Source organism: Lepidothrix coronata, unplaced genomic scaffold, assembly GCF_001604755.1.
Source record: "Lepidothrix coronata isolate B3197 unplaced genomic scaffold, Lepidothrix_coronata-1.0 Scaffold172, whole genome shotgun sequence".
Taxonomy (NCBI): Eukaryota; Metazoa; Chordata; class Aves; order Passeriformes; family Pipridae; genus Lepidothrix; species Lepidothrix coronata.
Window position 1 is genome coordinate 279,071 of NW_016690352.1, and position 18,857 is coordinate 297,927.

General features: G+C 42.9%; 1 protein-coding gene across 5 annotated transcripts in view; it reads right to left on the reverse strand.

The window, feature by feature from the left end:
* Positions 1–13,911, reverse strand: part of KLF12 (Kruppel like factor 12) — a 245,102-nt gene extending 231,191 nt beyond the window's left edge. For 3 of the 5 annotated variants that reach the window (XM_017829993.1, XM_017829998.1, XM_017829999.1), the window contains exon 1: positions 13,855–13,911. The gene's annotated coding sequence lies outside the window, so the exon portion shown is untranslated. The other 2 variants (XM_017829995.1, XM_017829994.1) reach the window with 2 other exon arrangements.
* Between the last annotated feature and the right edge of the window lie 4,946 nt (positions 13,912–18,857).

An 18,857-nucleotide genomic window follows, 5' to 3' on the forward strand; every position in this document is an offset into this window, starting at 1 on the left:
GAAGTGATCCTGAGGGGGGAAAAAAAAAAAAAAAAAGAGTAAGAGACTAGAAGGTCTGAGAAGTGCAGCACAAGGTAAGTCTACCAAACACTGAGCCTGGGTGCTCCTGCTCAGCTGGTACCTTTAGCCAATGGAGTATCCATCCTATTTCATACTTTAGATAATACATTGAATAGACACGTCCAAAAAGGCACCTGAGAACTGGGCTGTTAGTGTCACCAGCTGAGAATAAGTGAAATATTTGAAAAAGTTATCTTCACTGGCATTTTCACAAAACAAGAATAGTTGCCTACTCCTATTTTTTGTCAAATGTTTAATACTCCTAGAAGCTAGATTAACCTAACCAATGCTGTTCTAAAACCTGTCTGGTGAAGAAATGGCTTTTTTCTGTAACATTATTGAAAAATTCTGACTCTTATTTAAATTATTCAACAAAATAACATTTGAAATTATGAAACCAATTTACATTCCTTCTTTCATCAATGCTGAAGCAGTATGAATTTGCTGCTGAAGTTTCAAAGAAACTAACCCAAAAAAAACCACAGACCAAACAAAACTGAAACTCAAGCTAATCAATAAGCAGGTACAGAACAGAGTATCTTCTTTCTCACAGCTTATTCAACCACCACAGATCAACTACTAGCTCGTTCAGAACATGAAAAATCTACCATGAGCAAAAGAAACTAGGTAAATGTGTTTTTATTTTCCAGTCTTTTACTATAAACAATATGTTGAAGGGTGATACCTACTAGTTCTAAATACTAAATACTCTCAAGGGTATTTTTAACAGAAATTGTGTTTCTCTTAATAGCTAAGTTTATTTTTCCTTTATTCAATATAAGAGTTAGTTTTAAACACTAATACATTTTAATAAGATTTTTAAAGTAACCTGGCACATCAGAAAGGAATCAAATTATTATCAAAAATTATTTTAATGATGTTTTCCATGGTTTATATGAGTTCCAATTTCTAACTTAGTTGACAAAGTTAATTATAAAGATGAACCACCTAGTAAATCAGAAACACAGTCATACTGTAATAATTAACATCCCAAAATTCAAACACGGTAAACAAATATTAACTCCACAAATTTTTTAAATATATAGGTATGTATACAATGTGAGCTCTCAGACAAAAAATTTGAGTATATCTGCAAAAAGACTACTTCGCCTATTGTGTATCAGCACACTAAACATCACTTGCCCAACAGACAGCACTGGGAACGGAAAGTCAGAACTGCAGAAACCAAGCAAGATTTAAACTGTTTAAATCAAGTTTTCCTGCCCACTACTTTAAAGTCAAAACTATTTAAATCAATTCACCGTCTTTAGCAGCTGCAAATTAAAACACTGTTCAATTATGCATATTCTAAAAATGAAGACAGAGAAGGAATTGACAAGAGACGTGTTGACCACTCATTTAAGAGACAGAAGTGTAACAAGGTTAAGTGGCTAGAAGCCAAATATATGGATAAATTCAGGGAAGAAAGAAACCATAGAGATTAGAGTAATTATAACCACTGAACAGCTTACCAAAGATGACAGTTGATTCCCCACTGCACAAAGTTTTTTATGTTACAACCATCTACTCACAAAATGTTCCAGTTCCAAAAGACCATGCATGGTTTGTGCAGGACAAGGTGATACTCTACTGATGGTATTATTTAAATTTAATTAGATGATCATAATGGTCTTCTCTGATCTACAAATCAATGAGACTACAATTTGATCCCATGTTGAGATGTTATAATACATATCATATTTCTTCTCACTTCACTAAGTCCTGCCTCCAGAGAGCGTAACTTCATTCGACTTGTACATTCCTTCTGCTATCTGCTTAAATGTCAACCTGTCCACCACCAACTAAGACTTTGAACATCTGCGGCTAAATTCAGACTTGCTCATCCAGGTAGAAATCCTTAAAAATCTTTGCAAGTTACATATTGGTTAAATGTGGCTTTGTGGCTTTGCTTCTTCTATGGCACTTGCAGCGCTGTAAAGATGCTTTTACAACACAATTCCTGTATTTGACACAGTTGCCAAACCTCAAGCTTCAAAAGAGCTGTGGTCTGGTCATTCAACTTTTAAACTGAAAACACTATAATGTCTGACAAACACTGACTGGAATTACTGTTTCAGATCATATCAAATGATTGCCATAGGATGTGTCTCATTTCTGTTCTCTCATATAAAAATTACTAGTACAGATTCTTTGAGATAGATTAGAATTTTTGAGTTTGCTGAATTAGTTTTAACACTGTATAACACGAGAATATTTCCACTGATTATTTTCATATTTCTAATACATGACCAATACAGAAAGACCTCTCACACTACCCTTACATTTCTATTTTTGATATCACAGCAATATCCAAGGAGTAAGATGGGACATGGGAGTGACCCTGGCTCACTCTGGATCTCTTGAAAGACACTACAGCACCCACGACCAAATGCAGAGGAGCACTCTCACCCCACCTTCCCTGCTCTCCGTCAAGCAGAAGCCACCACGGAAAGTCATGCTGTCAGAAAGGTAGCCCTGCTCAGAGGGCTTGCCAGTTAGGTGCTGAACAACCGAGAAAATACCCCTTATGCAAAGCAAGTAGCAATATATATATGTGCTCAGCAATTCAGTGCATTACACAGCAACCGGTGAAGAATGAATTGGATATTGCCCCTACTATGGGAGAAACTCTTAAGGCCATACAGCAGGTGAAAATCGGCAAAGCAGTTGGGGTTGATGGAATTCCACCTGAAGTCTGGAAACATGGGGGCCTTGCACTCCATGCTAAACTTCACAAGTTTGTGGTGCACTGTCGGGAACTAGGCGAACTACCATCGCACCTACGTGATGCAGTCATCATCACTTTGTATAAGAAGAAAGGAGATAAATCAGACTGTTCAAATTACTGAGGTATTACTCTGCTCTCCACTGCTGTCAAAATCCTTGCAAGAATACTTTTAAACAGACTAATACCCGCTATAGCAGAAGAACTTCTACCTGAAAGCCAGTGTGGTTTCAGAGCCAACAGGAGCACCACAGACATGGTATTTGTTCTCAGACAACTGCAAGAGAAGTGTAGGGAACAGAACAAAGGTCTCTATGTAACCTTGGTTGATTTCACCAAGGCTTTCGATACTGTGAGCAGAAAAGGTCTGTGGCAGATTTTGGAATGGTTAGGACGTCCCTCCAAGTTCCTTAAAATGATCATCTCACTCCATGAGGATCAGCATGGCCAAGTCAGATATGGCAATGCTCTTTCTGAGCCCTTTCTAATAACCAGTGGTGTGAAACAAGGTTGCATTCTTGCACCAACCCTATTCACAGTCATTTTCAGCATGATGCTTCAAAAGGGCCATGGCAGACTGACAAAGAAGATGGTATCGATATCGTACCGATGGAAGCCTATTCAACCTAAGGCGACTGAAGGCCCACACTAAGACCTTAAATCATCTTGTCCGGGAGCTGCTTTATGCTGACAACAATGCCCTCGTTGCCCACACAGAAGTAGCTCTGCAGTGTTTAACATCCTGCTTTGCTGAAGCTGATGAGCTTCCTGGGCTGGAAGTCAGCTTAAAGACAGAAGTTTTCTATCAACCCACACCTCAAGAAGTCTTCCATCATTCCCATATCACCATTGGCAAATCAGAGCTCAAATCTGTCCAGTAGTTCAACTACCTAGGTAGCATCATCTCTTCGGACGGTAAGATCGACAGAGAGATAGACAACAGGTTAGCAAAGGCATATAGTGCCTTCGGAAAACTCCATAAAAGAGTCTGGTGAAATAAACACCTGAAAAAAAGCACAAAGATCAGTGTTTACAAAGCCATAGTGCTGTCTACTCTCTTATATGGGTCCGAATCATGGGTCATCTACCGCCACCACCTGTGACTCCTAGAACACTTCCATCAACGCTGTCTCTGTACAATCCTTAACATCCACTGGTCAGATTATGTAACCAATACATCTGTTCTAGAACAAGCAGCAATCACAAGTATTGAGGCCATGTTGCTGAGAACACAACTGCACTGGGCAGGGCACATCTCAAGGATGAAGGACCACCGCCTCCCTAAAATTTTGCTTTATGGTGAACTTGCCACCGGCTGCCGCATGAGAGGAGCCCCGAAGAGAAGGTACAAGGACTCCCTGAAACAACATCTCAGCCTTGGCCACATTGATCAACAGAACTGGTCTACTCTGACCTCCAACCGGGAGGTCTGGAGACACACCATCTATAACGCTGCTGATGCCTTTGAGAAAGCACACAGGATCACCCTTGAGGAGAAAAGGCAACGTAGAAAGAATTGTGCCTTGCAGAATTTACCACCTAAGGAGTCTTTCTGCTGTGCCTTTTGTAATCAGACATGCCTGTCTCGTATTGGTCTTTTTAGCCACCAGTGTGCTTGTAGCAAATGTGGGTAGAGTCCTTCCCAAATCTTCATTCGCGAAGCCCAGCCACGATATATATGTAATCTATAAAGGCTTCTTCAGTCAGATGGATTGAAAACACAATTGTACAAGTAGAAACGTTGTTAAGAAAAATCAGAGGTGGGAAGTAGGTAAAGTTGCTATACTTTTCATAAGAAGACGGCATCTTTAAAACAATCCAGGAGCCAGAAAATGTGTCTGAAAATAAAAATTAAAGAAGCTTTTTAATGACAAAGTTATCAACAGAAGAGTTACAGCAAGAGGAAGAGAACAGCACTCCTTGCCCAAAGAAGGGCAGGGTAGCGCTGCTGGCAAGAGGCAGAAGACAACACAATAGCTAAACACACAGGGATGAGAACTGATGGATGGGAACATGCAACATCAACTGCAGTCAGAATTCATCACAAGAAGAAACTTCCTTCTTTTACTCCAATTCCTCGGTTTTTCTTTCTGTTTAAGGAAAGAAAAAAGATGTCTCCATGAAAGCCACACATAGGTGAAACTTCAGTACTACTTGGAGAGGGATCTGAAGATACAGGTATATTTCAGGCCATGCCCCCAAGAGGACTTAGGTACTAAACCACTAAGCTCCTGGTGCTGCCCTTGCTGTAGGAAATCATAGCCTGCCTACCGTGGCCTTGCTAGGGCTACCTGCTTCTGCAATCCACGGGCTAAGTTAAATACCAAATAACAAAAGCCACAAGAAGAACCAACAGAAACTGCTATTCCTTCCTCACCACACCAAATCCTGCAGGGCCACTCGTGTTTCTCCCAGGATTTCAGCACTGCAGGTGTCCTCTCACTTATTTTTTAACAAGTACAGTGCATGCATCCACGTGTGAGCCAAACATCTGAGACTTTCTCTACTGTCAGCCAACTGAGAGATTTTATGATGGTGTTTGGACCATGAGAATGATTCTAGCATCATGATTTTTAGCACACACTTCTGAGGCAAGGGTGAGCTAAGCTCTGCTTTTTGGAAAAGGAACATATTTTATTCAAGCTATCCATGAGAACTGACTTAGGCAAATGTCTTGTGATTGCTATGCAGAGTCAAGCCTCCCACCCCTGCCTATCCCCCACAGTTCTTCAGTATTGCAATGCAAAAGAAATATTGTCTTCCTAAATCCATCAACAACTGAAACCTAAAGGAGAGCACATCTCCAGCAAGTACAAAAAAAATACAGCTTGGATACTGGCTGGAATGCAAAGCAGAGAAAGTGTACTAAATCTCATGGTATTTTTCAATTTGTGCTATGTTCATATTTAGTTGTTTGATTCTGACTATAGTAAACTTTATCCCAATAAAGATTCCAAATGTATCACCTTCTCAAAATGAAAGGTCCATAATTATTAATATACATTCTTAGATAAATGTCGAAGACATTTTAGCCAAGTGTTCATTTAGCTGAATATAGATCTCAAAAGTAAAAGTGAAAACAGCAATGTTTTCTGAAATAGCATCCTCCAAATCTGCCTCCTAACTAAACCAACTTTGCACGCTCTCAGTTTCAAAAGTGGAAAAATAACCCAGTTAGCTCATTTTTTCCTTTAAAGTTTTGTAGGGCACCATCTACACAAAAGATTTCCTTGGTTAGACGGAACAAGTGAAAAAATTAAGTCACCTGGTAACTGTTACCAATTTATAGAAACTGGAAAGGAATGTTTTTCTCTACTTTTTTTTTTCTTAAGAGAAATCATTTCCCATTTGCAATTTTCTTGCAACTGAAAGATTCACTGAAAAAGGAACTGGAAGAGCTCCAACTACTCTCCAACACTTTAAAAGATTTTGAAGTGTCATCAATCACAGCTCTTTACATGCTCTTCTAGAGCACTGCCAACCCATACTTGAAGTCTAACTCAAAACTGTTTCATGCCAGCATTACACACTCAAAATAAAGACAGATTAAAAAAAAATATTTCTATATTATTCTGATTTTAAGTCAAGTCCTGCTCAGATTCCTGTCAAATGGGAATCTACATGGTAGTCACAGCCACTATCTTTCATTTTTTCTAGAAAGAACTGGCAACTGATACCATTAATCCTAAATATCTCAGTGACTACCTCAGATGTCGTGCTATGACATCTGCTATAAAAGGTCTCTTCAATTTTTAGCAGACCATCTAAAAATGCTGGTACCATGGGGGGGGGTGTAAATAACATACATGGTAAATAACAGTCACAGTTACTCTTTGAACTTCTAATACTGCATTATTCCAGTTAACAAATTTCAATCATTTCAACCGAAATGCTTAGTGACTGCTTCTGCAAAGTTTGATTCGAAAGTTTCTGAGAGCACATCAGTCACTTCTGACAATTTTTGTAGTGCAGAAAAAGAAAAAAATTCAGTGGTTGTTGTTTGGTTTTTTTTCTAGATTCTCCCTCAGGGATCCACAGACAGAAACTGCTGGGGATAGATGGCTGCCTTTACCCATGTCAATCTCAGCCTGCCAAGACTTGACCAAAGTGTACGAGAATTATGGTTCACCCATGCTCAGGAAGGCTTCCAGAGCTCACTAGTAGCATCCAACTCCACTAACAAACCTTAACATATTTCCAGCTGGCCTGAGCTCTCTGCACACACCCCCACGTGGTCTGCCAGCACCCCTATGCTTCCCATGCTACCATCAGAACAGAGATGCATCACTACAACTAGAAAAGCCCTTCTTGGCCAAGGCAAAGAAAAAGAAATTATTTAGGCTGTCAGTGAGAGGATCAGCGTTAGCATGCATAACCTTGTGCTCTTTGCTGCTCTGATCACTGGACACCACTTCACATTAAAAAGGTCACTGCTTACCACCTTACAGAGGGAGTATTGAAGTGCTCATCCCAGGTGACATATGACACAAACAAGACTAGAACTCGGGTCTCCCAACACGATACATCATCTGATTAATTATCCCCTTCAAAGTGCTGATGTCCAAGGTCATGCATTTGATTGTTCTATGTTTAAACAACGAGAACACACTCGCCCCACAGCCAGGCCAGGAACAAAGCTAGCGATTTTTGAGTCCCATCATTACTCTATGTAGCAAATACCATGCCAGCCATTAGCAAAGAGCTCTGCCTCATTCCCGTCCTGGAGGCTGGTTCACAGAGAGGACAAAAGCTTGCTACTGCTAACCAGACATTCCTTAACTCAAGTGGTGCTGGTCTGTGCTGCAACTCTAAAGCTTGTCAACACCAGCACTGCCAGCCATCCACAAAAGGATAAACATCACTGCACACGAGGGCATTGTTTCAAGAAATACAAATAAAATAAGAAAAAAAAAAAAAAAACAACAAACAAACAAAAAAAATCCTATGAACAAATAAAGCAGAAATTTTTTTAAAAGCACAGACATTATTAGGATTGCATTCAGACGGTAAGAAATATAAGCGTTCAACAGTCTTAGCAGACTTTATTCAGTATCACAGAATATCCTGAGTTGGAAGGGACCCACAAGGATTATTGAGTACCAGCTCTTAACCTTGCAGAGGACCATCCCCAAGAGACACAATGTGCCTGAGAGTATTATCCAAACGCTTCTTGAACTCTGTCAGCCTTGGTGCTGCGACCACTTCCCTGGGGAGCCTGTTCCACTGTCCATACACCCTCTGGGTAAAGAACCTTTTTCTAATATCCAAACTAAAACTCCCCTGACACAAATTCAGGCCATTCCCTCGGGTCACTGGTCACCACAGAGATCAGTGCCTGCTCCTCCTCTTCCCCTCACAAGGAAGTTGTAGACTGCAATGAGGTCTCCCCTAAGTCTCCTCTTCTCCAGGCTGAACAGACCAAGTGATCTCAGCCACTCCTCATATGGCTTCCCCTCAAGGCCCTTCACCATCCTCACTGCCCTCCTTTAGACACTCTCTAATAGCTTAATATCTTCCTTACATTGTGGCACCCAAAACTGCACGTAATATTCAAGGTGAGGCCTCACCAGTGCAGAGCAGAGTGGGACAATCCCCTCCCTCGACCGGCTGGCGATGCTTTGCCATCTGATGCCCCCCCAGGACACGACTGGCCCTCCTGGCTGCCAGGGCACTGCTGACTCAGATTCAACTTGCCATCGCCAGGACCCCTAGGTCTCCCTTTCTGCAAAACTGCTCTCTAGAATCTCATTCCCCAGTCTGTAAGAAAATCCAGGGCTGCCCCACCCCAGGTGCAGAATCAGGCACTTTCCCTTGTTGAATTTCATATGGTTGGTGATTGCCCAGTCCTCTGATCTGTCGAGGTCTCTCTGCAGTATCACTGAATACGTACCTTTAATACTCTTTAACCATGGCATCTCCCTTGATCCTGACATACACAGCTTTTGCATCCTTGTGATTTTACTGAACTTTAAAAAAAAAGTAATAAAAAATATAAGCATGTCAACATCCAGATAAGTCCCACCCTTGTACCTGCAGCTAAAGGGACTCTTCTAACACAAGAGCTGACGTGTACAGATGCTGAGTGGAAGAAGAAACAGACAGTATGAAGCATACAGTCCGTGAACGTATCTCACGTGATTTGATATATTCACTCCCAAATTTTACCATATATTTCAGTTGAGAAACACTGAGATGGCTCTTGCCATCATCCCACCCCAAAAATGCAGAAAATGACAGAAACAGCTATAAGACCAATGCACACCATAATCTGTCTTCTCCAAATCAAAACACGTCATTCTGCAGCAAACATAAATGCAAAAAATATACGTATTTTCATTTTGGTTTAGTCCAAAATCTAGATAATGCTTTCTGATTAATACCAAGAGACTTTACACTGAACTCAAGGAAGTCCACACAAGCTCAGTATTACATACAGCATGGATATATATTTGGCAAAGCCATGTTCACTTTCCCTCTTCTTTCTGTCTTTCAGTATTATTTTAAGAGTTCTCTGCCACCAAAAGGTAAATAAAACTAATTAAAGAATAGTTTACCTTTTCTGTATTAAGTTATTCCTTGGGAGCAAATGAGAGCACAGTCTTGGAATAAACTTCAGACCTACTAGTTACACCAAACTTTGCAGAAGTGTGAGAAAGTTCACGTATTTCAGAGCACCAAATCTAAGCAAACCTTCTGCACAGTAAAAAAGATTCCAAATGCAAACATAGCACTGTTAACACAGGGTTATATTTTTTTATATATACATAAAAAACCAAAAGAGACTGCACAACTAGGCTCAGATCGGTCCAATTTTACCCACTTTTGCAACAGTACCAAAGGGTCTAGTCAACACTCTATAGTCAAGTTTGTCAACATACCTCTATGTCTAGCTATAAACTAACACAATCATTTTGACACTGAATCATCAAATAGAACTCTTGTTGCCTTTTTTTTTCTTCATTTAGTACTGACTTAAAAAAAAAAATCATTCAGTTGAAGGAAGAGGACTGTCTAAAGTTCAGTTGTTGAACACAGGGTAAGGTTACACAGAGTTTTTTCCAGCAACGAACAATGTTGAAAGTGTCCCCAGTACTACAGTGCAAAAGCATTTCTCTTTTCTAGCTTAAGTATGCATTTTATTAAAAAAACCCAAACAAACAAAACTTTTTTACTGTGTAGGAAACGTAATCATTTCATGTATTCATGTTTTGCACTGTCAAGATTCAAAATTTCTCTTACAGACACAGCAAAGCACTCCTTGCACAAAGGAAAGGAAAAGCTGCACCCTGACTACTCAATACTTTTCTCTACATCTCACTTTGAAACAGCATGCTCATTAGACATTTTCCTCTTAGCTGGGGAAAGTGAGCATGCTTGTGTTTGCAGCTCCTCCTCTTTCAAAGACGCACAGCTGCAGCTGTAGTAAACAACCACTAGAGAGGAGCTGAGAAGGTCAAAGTCTGGGTGCTGCATCCATTTCAGCTTTTCTAAAACCAAAATTTCTATTTCAAAAAATTAATTTTTTGTCTCATTTTAGTAGTTTAGTTATGTCAAGGAAAGGCAAAACCACAGTCATCCTCCAACAGAATAAATCAAGATACAGTACTTGAAAAGTCAGAAGCAAGACCCTTCAGCAAAAGTATTTTCAAAACCCCAGATTTATTAATATACAAACACCTCAGTCACAGTCACCTATTTTACTTGATTCAAAGGAAGACTTGGTCAAAACCATCCTTGTACTCATGAAACCTGTTACACAAAGCAAACACTTATCGAAGGAAGGAGCAAGGAGGTTGACCACTCTGAGAAGTGGTGCCAGCAGCCAGGCAAGGCTCACATAGGTGATCCAGCAGCCTGAAGCAAGGAGGCTACAGCACTACAACTTCGTGAACACTACTGGTAAGTGGACATCACGCACCCAGCCATGAGAAAAGGCACACACCTTTCCATTATCTGAACAAAAATCAGGCCCAAAATCTGAATGGGATACCCTTCTAGCACTGAAACCTGCACCAAATAACACACACCTTCTGAAATCACACTGTGCAGCAGAGAGCTCCCCAAGCACCTGGGAAAGGCATCACCCATTTCCCCCAAATACATGGTCTGTATTTCTATTTAATTATGGTGGGTACCATCATGCACCACCTTGGTCTACGTGAAGAGGAAAACAGTCGGTACCACAAAGTTCTGCAGCCCAAGCCCTTCACTAACCCCATACTAGCATCGCCTGGAGGAAGAAGAGCTGGTTCAGCCCCACCACATTTCTGCCTCCTCTCATCTAAAGTGAAACTCTGCTCATGCACATTCAGGTCTGGCTCATCCCAACAGAAACAGCTGGCAGAGGACTCCACAATTAGCCTGTCCTGGAATCTTAAAGTTTATTTTTAAAAGTTGTTACACACAGTCTTGTTGGGCTCTCAGGGGCCTTTCTAGCAAAGGTTTTTCTACAAGAGAGCAAAGAAAGGCCTGGAAATGCCATCACCAAGTATTGCTGGGGGGGGGGAAACAGAATTAAAAATACCTCATTTCCCATACCCCCTATTTATATGTCTGATATTGCTTCACTATCAGAGGCAGAAAGCAAACAGTATCTCCCATATCCTAAACTCTAAATGCCCTATGGCATATCTCCTCCTCAAAAAGCTTCTTTTACCCCACAGCTGGGGGACAGAAGGAAATATGATTTTTTCACAGCCCATTTTAAATTATACTGACTACTCCGTGAACTTGGGGGGAGGGAGGGAAAGAGGAGGAAAAAAACAAAAAAAAGCCTAAACCACCTTGTAAAGCTGCCAGTATTCTAATGAAAAGGTCTGATTAAAAAAAGGTGCTCTTCAGACAGTGTGTGTGTGTCGTCCCCCCCCCCCCGATTTCAGGTACCAGACACAGCAAAAGAAATGGTGGGGAAAAAAAACTAAAAGAAAAAAAAAAGGGGGGGGGAGGAAAATACCACCGCTGTTGTCCCGGAGGCAGCGGGGGCGAGCGGGTGGAGGTGCTGGGCTGGCGAGGGGTGCGCATGGGTGCCACCGAGGGGGTGATGTCATCCCACCAGCCTCCAGCCCGGGCACCTGCCAGCAGCAGTGTAGCAGCGACTGCCAAAGCCTCAGGCAGCACGGGAAGGGAAAAAAACCAAAAAGACATTAAAAAAAAAATAAAAAAAAAAATCCGCAATGTTTCCTTCGCTGTGCGCCGTCGGTTTGTGACGGAGAGGTGATACGCCAGCTTGCAGACAGCGGTTTCAAGTTCATTATGTCCCATTAAAAAGACATTCAAAATATTCCCCCTCCCCCAGCCCGAATAATATATTAAAAAAAAAGTAGACTCGGTTTATGCAACGTTACGTCATTAATAAAATGCTCCTATCGCCCCATCTGTGACCTATTCAGCACAGTTACTAATCCCACACTGAGAACACTTTGCTGTTCCTGTGCATTTCAGAGTTGTAGACCAACCAGAGAGCAGAAAATGGAGCCCATATGCCAGCGCTATATAAAGCAGCCACACAAAGTTGCCACGAAGAATGTACCTGCCGTGGCGAGACAAAAAGGGAAAAGCAAGGGGGAAACGGGGGAGTGGGGGAAATACCATTTATTTCGTGATGGATAATTAAAAAAATAAACTGGTTTATTGACTTAGGGAGTGGGGAACTGCCAAGAGCTAGCAGGATCTTACAAGCTCCATACAGACACGATCAAGTGAACTTCTCTTCAGTGCTTCCTACCGAAACTGCTCATACCTGCTCCCTAAGCGCGTAAAACACCTTATTTCCCAAGCAAACCCGCTTGCGGGAGTGAACATCACGCCAAGATCCGGGGAAAAAAAAACAAAACAAAAAAAAAAAAAAAAAAAAACCACCGCTGTCTGGACCAGAGCATCGCACCCCTGCAAATCACGGGGATGGGAATATAAAATAACCCATCTGATTGCTCGTATCCGCCTCCCCCAAATTCCACCACCAGCGGTGGTGCAGGATTCTGGGGCAGGCGGATAGGAGTCCAGATCTCGTCCTAGAGGAAATTTCATCCCAGCCGCGGAAAGCTTTCAGAGAGCTTCATGGGGTGATGCCGATGCCATGGGATAACGCATCTCCCGCAGCCGCTCTGGGCATACGCTTTAAATATAAATACCAGCGGTTTGCTCCCCAAGCTCCCGATTTGTTCCATAGAAGATAATTATTTTTGTAGAAGGTAATACAGCATTACACTCTTGGTTTTTATTTTTTCTCCCATCGCGCGTTAGAGTCCGATTTTTTCCCCGTAGAGCGTTACACTCCGATTCTTCCCTCCAAAGAGCGTTACGCTTTATACTTTTTTGGTATTTATTTATATATTAATTGCCCACCCCCAAATGCGCAGGGGGGCCGCCCGCCCCATCCCCCGAACCCCCCGGGACGGCAGCACAAAGGGCTGGGCGCTCCCAGATCGCTGCTCATCACTCCTCGCTTATCGCTTTTTTTTTCCCCGCTTTTTTCACCGTCCCCCCTCCCCCTCTCCCTTTTCCCCCTCCTAAAGCCTCAGCGGGAAAGTTGAGGAAAAGTTCGGGCCGGCCCTTAGCACCCTACCCCGGTGTCGCTGCCGCCGGGGCACCGGGAGGGATGGAGGGAGGAAGGGATGGATGGAGAGGGGGAGGGAGGAAGGGAGGGGGGATAGAGGGAGGGAGGGCACCGCCGTTAACCCCCGGCTCGCCCCGGCGGCGCCGGGGGAAGCGGGGGGGGCGCCCTGCCCCCGCTTTTCTTTAGAATTATTTAACTTCGGCATAGGAGCGATTTTTTGTTTGTCTGTTTTTTTAAATAGAAGGCTGACTGGGACAGCAGCACCAAAACCCACACACATTCGCCGTTTATCCTGGCTAAGAAAGGGAATCGGCACAGACCTGAGCAGAAGCGGCAGAGCAGGAGAAGAAACTGTTCCCTTCCCTGACACAGGGTCCCCGCTCTGTGTATCTGTCCGCCCGCCCCGCTCTCCCCGGGCAGTGCCCCAGCACTCACAGCCCGCACCGGCGGCCGTTCCCAGGAAATGAATGGGGGCAGCCGGGGGAGCCGCGGCGCTCGCTCGCCGCCGACTTACCCGCGTCACATGATGAGCCCGGGCAGGGTGGGCCGGGCGTGGAGGCTCCCGGCGCCGCCTGGCCGCGCCTGGCGCTGGGCCCGCCGCGCCGCCCCGCGGGCCTCTCAGACAAAGGGTCCGGACCGGTGTCCCCCTCCCCAGCTCCCGGCCCCTGCTCCGGCCGCGGCGGGCGCCGGTGGCGTCGCTGGCATGCGGCGCGTCCCCGCCCCCACCGGCAGCCGGGCGGAGGGAGGGGAGGGAGGGGCCGCGCCCCCGCCCCGCGGCCGCCCCGGTGCGCCGCCCGCCCCGCCCCGGGGGGTGGGGACGGGAACGCCCGGCCGCGCCGCCCCCCGCCCGGCCCCGGCCCTGGCCCCGGCCGCGGCCCCGGGGAGGGGCAGGGCAGCGGGGCGCCGCGGGGAGGGGCCGGGCGGGGCCAGCAGCGGGGGCGCCGAGGGGAGGCCCGGGGCGGGGGGGCGTCGAGGGCTGGGCGCGGTAACGGGGCGGGGGCGGAGGCGGCTCAGTGGGGTGCGGGGCGGCGGGGGAGCCCGAGGGGGCGCGGGGCAGTCGGGGCACTGAGGGTACGCTCGAGGGGGGACAAGGCGATGGGGCGCTGAAGGGAGCCCCAGGGGGGCGGGAGCAGCGTTGAAGGGGCCCCGGAGGTGACAAGGCGGTGGCGACACTGGGGGGCGTCCCGGGGGGGGATGGCACAGGGCGCGGTGGGGCCGCTCCGGGGCCGCGCTGCCGGGCGGGGTTGACCGAGCCGTGTCCCGCAGTTACCTGGCGCTGAGCGCCGCAAACCTTTCCCTTTTTTTATTTTGTTTCCTTCGCACAGCCAGGCTGCAGCTCGTGAGAAATATGCGAGGCGGGTTTTGGTTGGGTTTTTTGTTGTTTTTTTTTTTTTTTTTTGGTCAGCGCTTGTAAGCTTGAGTCGCGCCCCTGCAAACTGAGAACTTCCTTTACGGGGAAGGTTTTTCACACGTTTGGGCTGCGGATACCGGCTTTAATAACAATATACAGACAAACAAGTTTCATAATCTTAAAGTTTGTTTAAAATAAAGTCTTCATTACATGGATGTTTTAAAAGAACTTAGCAAACCTTAGAAAACATAAATCATAAGAGTCAGCATTAAACCTTAAGAAGCAAATCTCTTTTCAAAAGCGTTCTTATATGTATGTGTTTACACAGTGAAATATTTTGATGGAAAGATCCTGGTCCATACCTGAGCAGTGTTGAAGCTATTAAACTGGCCTGACAGGTTACCTAGGGATTCCCTTGCCTTGGAGAGCCTTTTGTTAATGTGAAGTTGATGTGGCTATTTTCTGCCTCCTCCCCTGTGGTTCATGTTGCATGAAGTAAAAACGGTGTGGTCAGACTGCAGGTGAGCTTTGGCCACCTCTGCCTGTTGAGATGGTTTCTGGGCAATTCAATTTAAGGAAGCTTAACAGCCTTGTGAATAATCAGGGTGCTGTGCTGGACCCTGGCAAAAGCCATGGTCAAAGTAGGTAGAAAAGGGCAAGTTCTTTGTGGAGTCCCATCCCTCAATCTCCTCAAGTTCAAACTCAGCTCAGCAGATCCTGAGGGTCCTAGTCATAACAACAATTTGGTAAATAAAAAGCAAAAAGAGGGATGGATCTCTCATCTAGGAGGTTGGCCTGTCACTAAGGGTGTTTGTAAATGCTCATACAGCTTGTGTATTTACACAGAAAGCCAAGCTGAGCACAGGTAAATAATTACTGCTAAAACGCTATTACTTGCAGTAAATACAAACTAATATTTGCTGTTCAACACAATATTTGCTGAGGAAGCCAGAAGAACCAGAACCAATGTTTGTTCCTGGAGAGCATTTCATGCCGGCTGCTGGAAATACATGTACACATCACTTTGTGTGTTCTCCTTGTAATGGTCCTCTGCCGCCTCTTGGCATAAATAGTTTGGATAACTTAACCCTTCACTATTTGTCCTTGCATCTTACCTCTATTTCCACAAAGTTAAAAAAAAAAAAAAGACAGAATAGTAAATAAGAAATGTTGAAATGGCTATAAACAGAAATATACGTCTCCACAAGCTATAAAGGGGATTATACATGATTTGCTATTGTAATGTTGCCTCTAGTGTAATCATTTTCTTTGGAGAAAAGTGAGTATATAGTTAAAATACAGTCTAATGACCCAAGCAATGTCTTTCCTTATACTAGTATTTTAGATACAAAACCAGTTCCAGCTACTCACTGTAAATTACATATGTAATACATTAGATTTTACCCAAGTCAAAAGTTAACACTGTAACACTTGTTTTAAAAGATAAAATATGCAATCCCATAGGAAGCAGGCTAGGAGACAGCTGGAAACATTCCCTGGACAGATGCATAGCTTATATTCAGATTTATCAATAAAAAACACAAGTATTAACAACATTCATCCTCCTTAACCACTTGGAACAGGGAGCACTAAGTGTTCTGCAGAGAAAAACTGGTTTCTACCTACAGAGGTTAAAGGATTAATGAATATTTGGCACATGAAAAATGAATAGTGATAGTGGGAAGAAGATTGCATGTAGATGGTGTGATAAGGTGTGCAGCAGAGAAACATCACGTTACACATGTTGCTGTGCCCTGAGAAAAAGACAAAGCTCATTTCCATTGAGTTTCAGATAAAATATTTTAAAACATCAATATTTATTTTGTCATACTTAGAAATATTTTATTCAGTTATCTACTATATCTAAGGAAATCATCTAGAAGAGGGGATGGCTGACTGACAGTGGGTGATAAAATTTGTTCTCTGCGAGCTTCATTATGTGCTATGTTGGCTGTTTACATGGTCTGTTGCCTGCTACTAAGAACTATTACCCATATGCATGAATTTGCAGGGCAGTATCTAAGCAAAAAAATATGTAGCTATATTCGCATGAGAAATGTATTACCTGATTATGTATCAATAGATTGATACAGAAGTAGGGATATTACAGATTACTATTTGATGTATATCACAGATTTATAGAGAAATGTAGTTCTCAATCACATGCTTTTATGGAAAACCTGTCCTACTAAATCACCATCTTGGCTCACTCCATACACCTGACCACTATTTCCAGTCTCATCTAGCTTAACAAAGCTGAGCATACATCATCTATTTGAAAATGTTTTGGCTTACATTTTAACACAGAAAGACTTTGAAAACATTTAGTATTTCTCCAGATTTAGAAAGTTCTTTTTTTTCCTCATTTTTTTCCCCCTGGAAAGAGGGAACTTTAATTGTATTTCCTATTAATCAAGGGGACTTTTCAGCATGCTGTTTTTTCAGAAACAACAGTCCTAAATTTTGAGACAGGAACATTAACAGCGTATCGCCATATACTAGACTAAAATCAGAAAATCATACTTTTGGAAACCAGGAAAAAAAATTGGCCCACTGACCATTTCTGGTTACTTATTTTTTCACAAGCTCAACAAGTGTGTTTATGTGTGATTTTAGACTTTTTCCATAGTCCTTCTCCACTTCTGCCATATTGCCTTTAGAACACTACTACTAATTGCCTTTTATTGACTCCCACCACTTACAATATCACATGGCTCTTTCCAGTCTTCCTCTAGCTGTTCACTAATGGAGTTTCTTAAAATTTACCAAAACCAACATATTGTAAAATCTCCCCTTAATGTTCCTCAGCCTCTCACACTGTATTTGTCCTCCACTGATACAGAATTTTCTTCACCATTCTTCCCCAATATTCATTGTCTTATTTGTCTTATATTTTCGTCTTAGATCCTAATCCATGTGCAAATAAATAATACTTTTGAAAGCAATTTAGCAACTTCTACCCTTAACTTAAGAATGATTTAAGTGGGGTTTTTTTTAAACTTATTAATAATCAATCATTTTTCAAAATGGGGAATGGCATCACCAGCAGAGAGCACACTGGAACCTCAGAACAAAAGAAAACATAAAATCAATAGTATATTTTAACAATGTGTGCCTGAAACACATAAAAATACATCTGAAATAAATGAGTAATGTGCGGAATATTGAGAGATTTTGTCATTTAAATTAACACCAGCTGTAAAAAAAAATCACTTAAGTTATTTATTCCATTTCAGATTGTATTAAATTTTGTAACTCAAATAAGCAAACAAATAAAAAAATCAACCTCACCTAAATGAATTTTTATTTGGGATGCACGGTTAGACAAAAGCTGTAACAAATTACATGATGCATTTCAGAAGACAGATTGTGTTCATTTGCTGAACTTAGAGAAACCTTTGAGTTGACAGATAATCAATTCAAATACCTGCAGCTGAGGGATTGTATTACTAATTCCTTTCACAACCCTTCCCTTTTGGATACAGGCAAATAAACAGGTTTTCTTTGCCAAGGAATTGACCACATCAGCATATACAGCCTTTCAGGTATGGTTGCTGTCTTGCAATCCAGCCTGTGATCATCTGCCAAGTGCTTCCTCCATCTTACTCCATTCAAACTGGGGTTAAGCTCAACATGTGGGCCTTGCCCCTTTATCTGACAGCTGCCATCAAGCATGAGGGTGCAGATGGTTTTGGGCAAGGACATCAGCTTCTGTTTCTTTGAATCTACTTATGAAGTGTTTCAACATGCACAGCACTCTGCCATCAAATGCTGAGCTTTATAGTCAACTTCTAGGTGGCCACTAACCAAACCAGTCAATCTAAAACAGGGAAGTACAACTAACAAGCATCGCTGTTGTATTTCATGGGACTCATTCAAACATCAGCAGTACAATTCCTTGGGTATGAACACTGGAGCTTTTGGACATAGTATTTTTATTTTTTTCTGTACTTCATATAAACCAATTTTTTGTTCTTAGACTATCAGGAAATCTTCCCTTCAGCCCACTCTGCTTTAAGCCACCCCAAAAAGCACAACCTAGCTCAGTGCATAAATGGCAGTGTTAGTGAACATAATGCAGCCTCTGTGATACAATAAAGTATATAACAGAGAATAGTTCAGTTACACTGCACAAGAGAGGAAAATTATAATCTGATATAATTAAT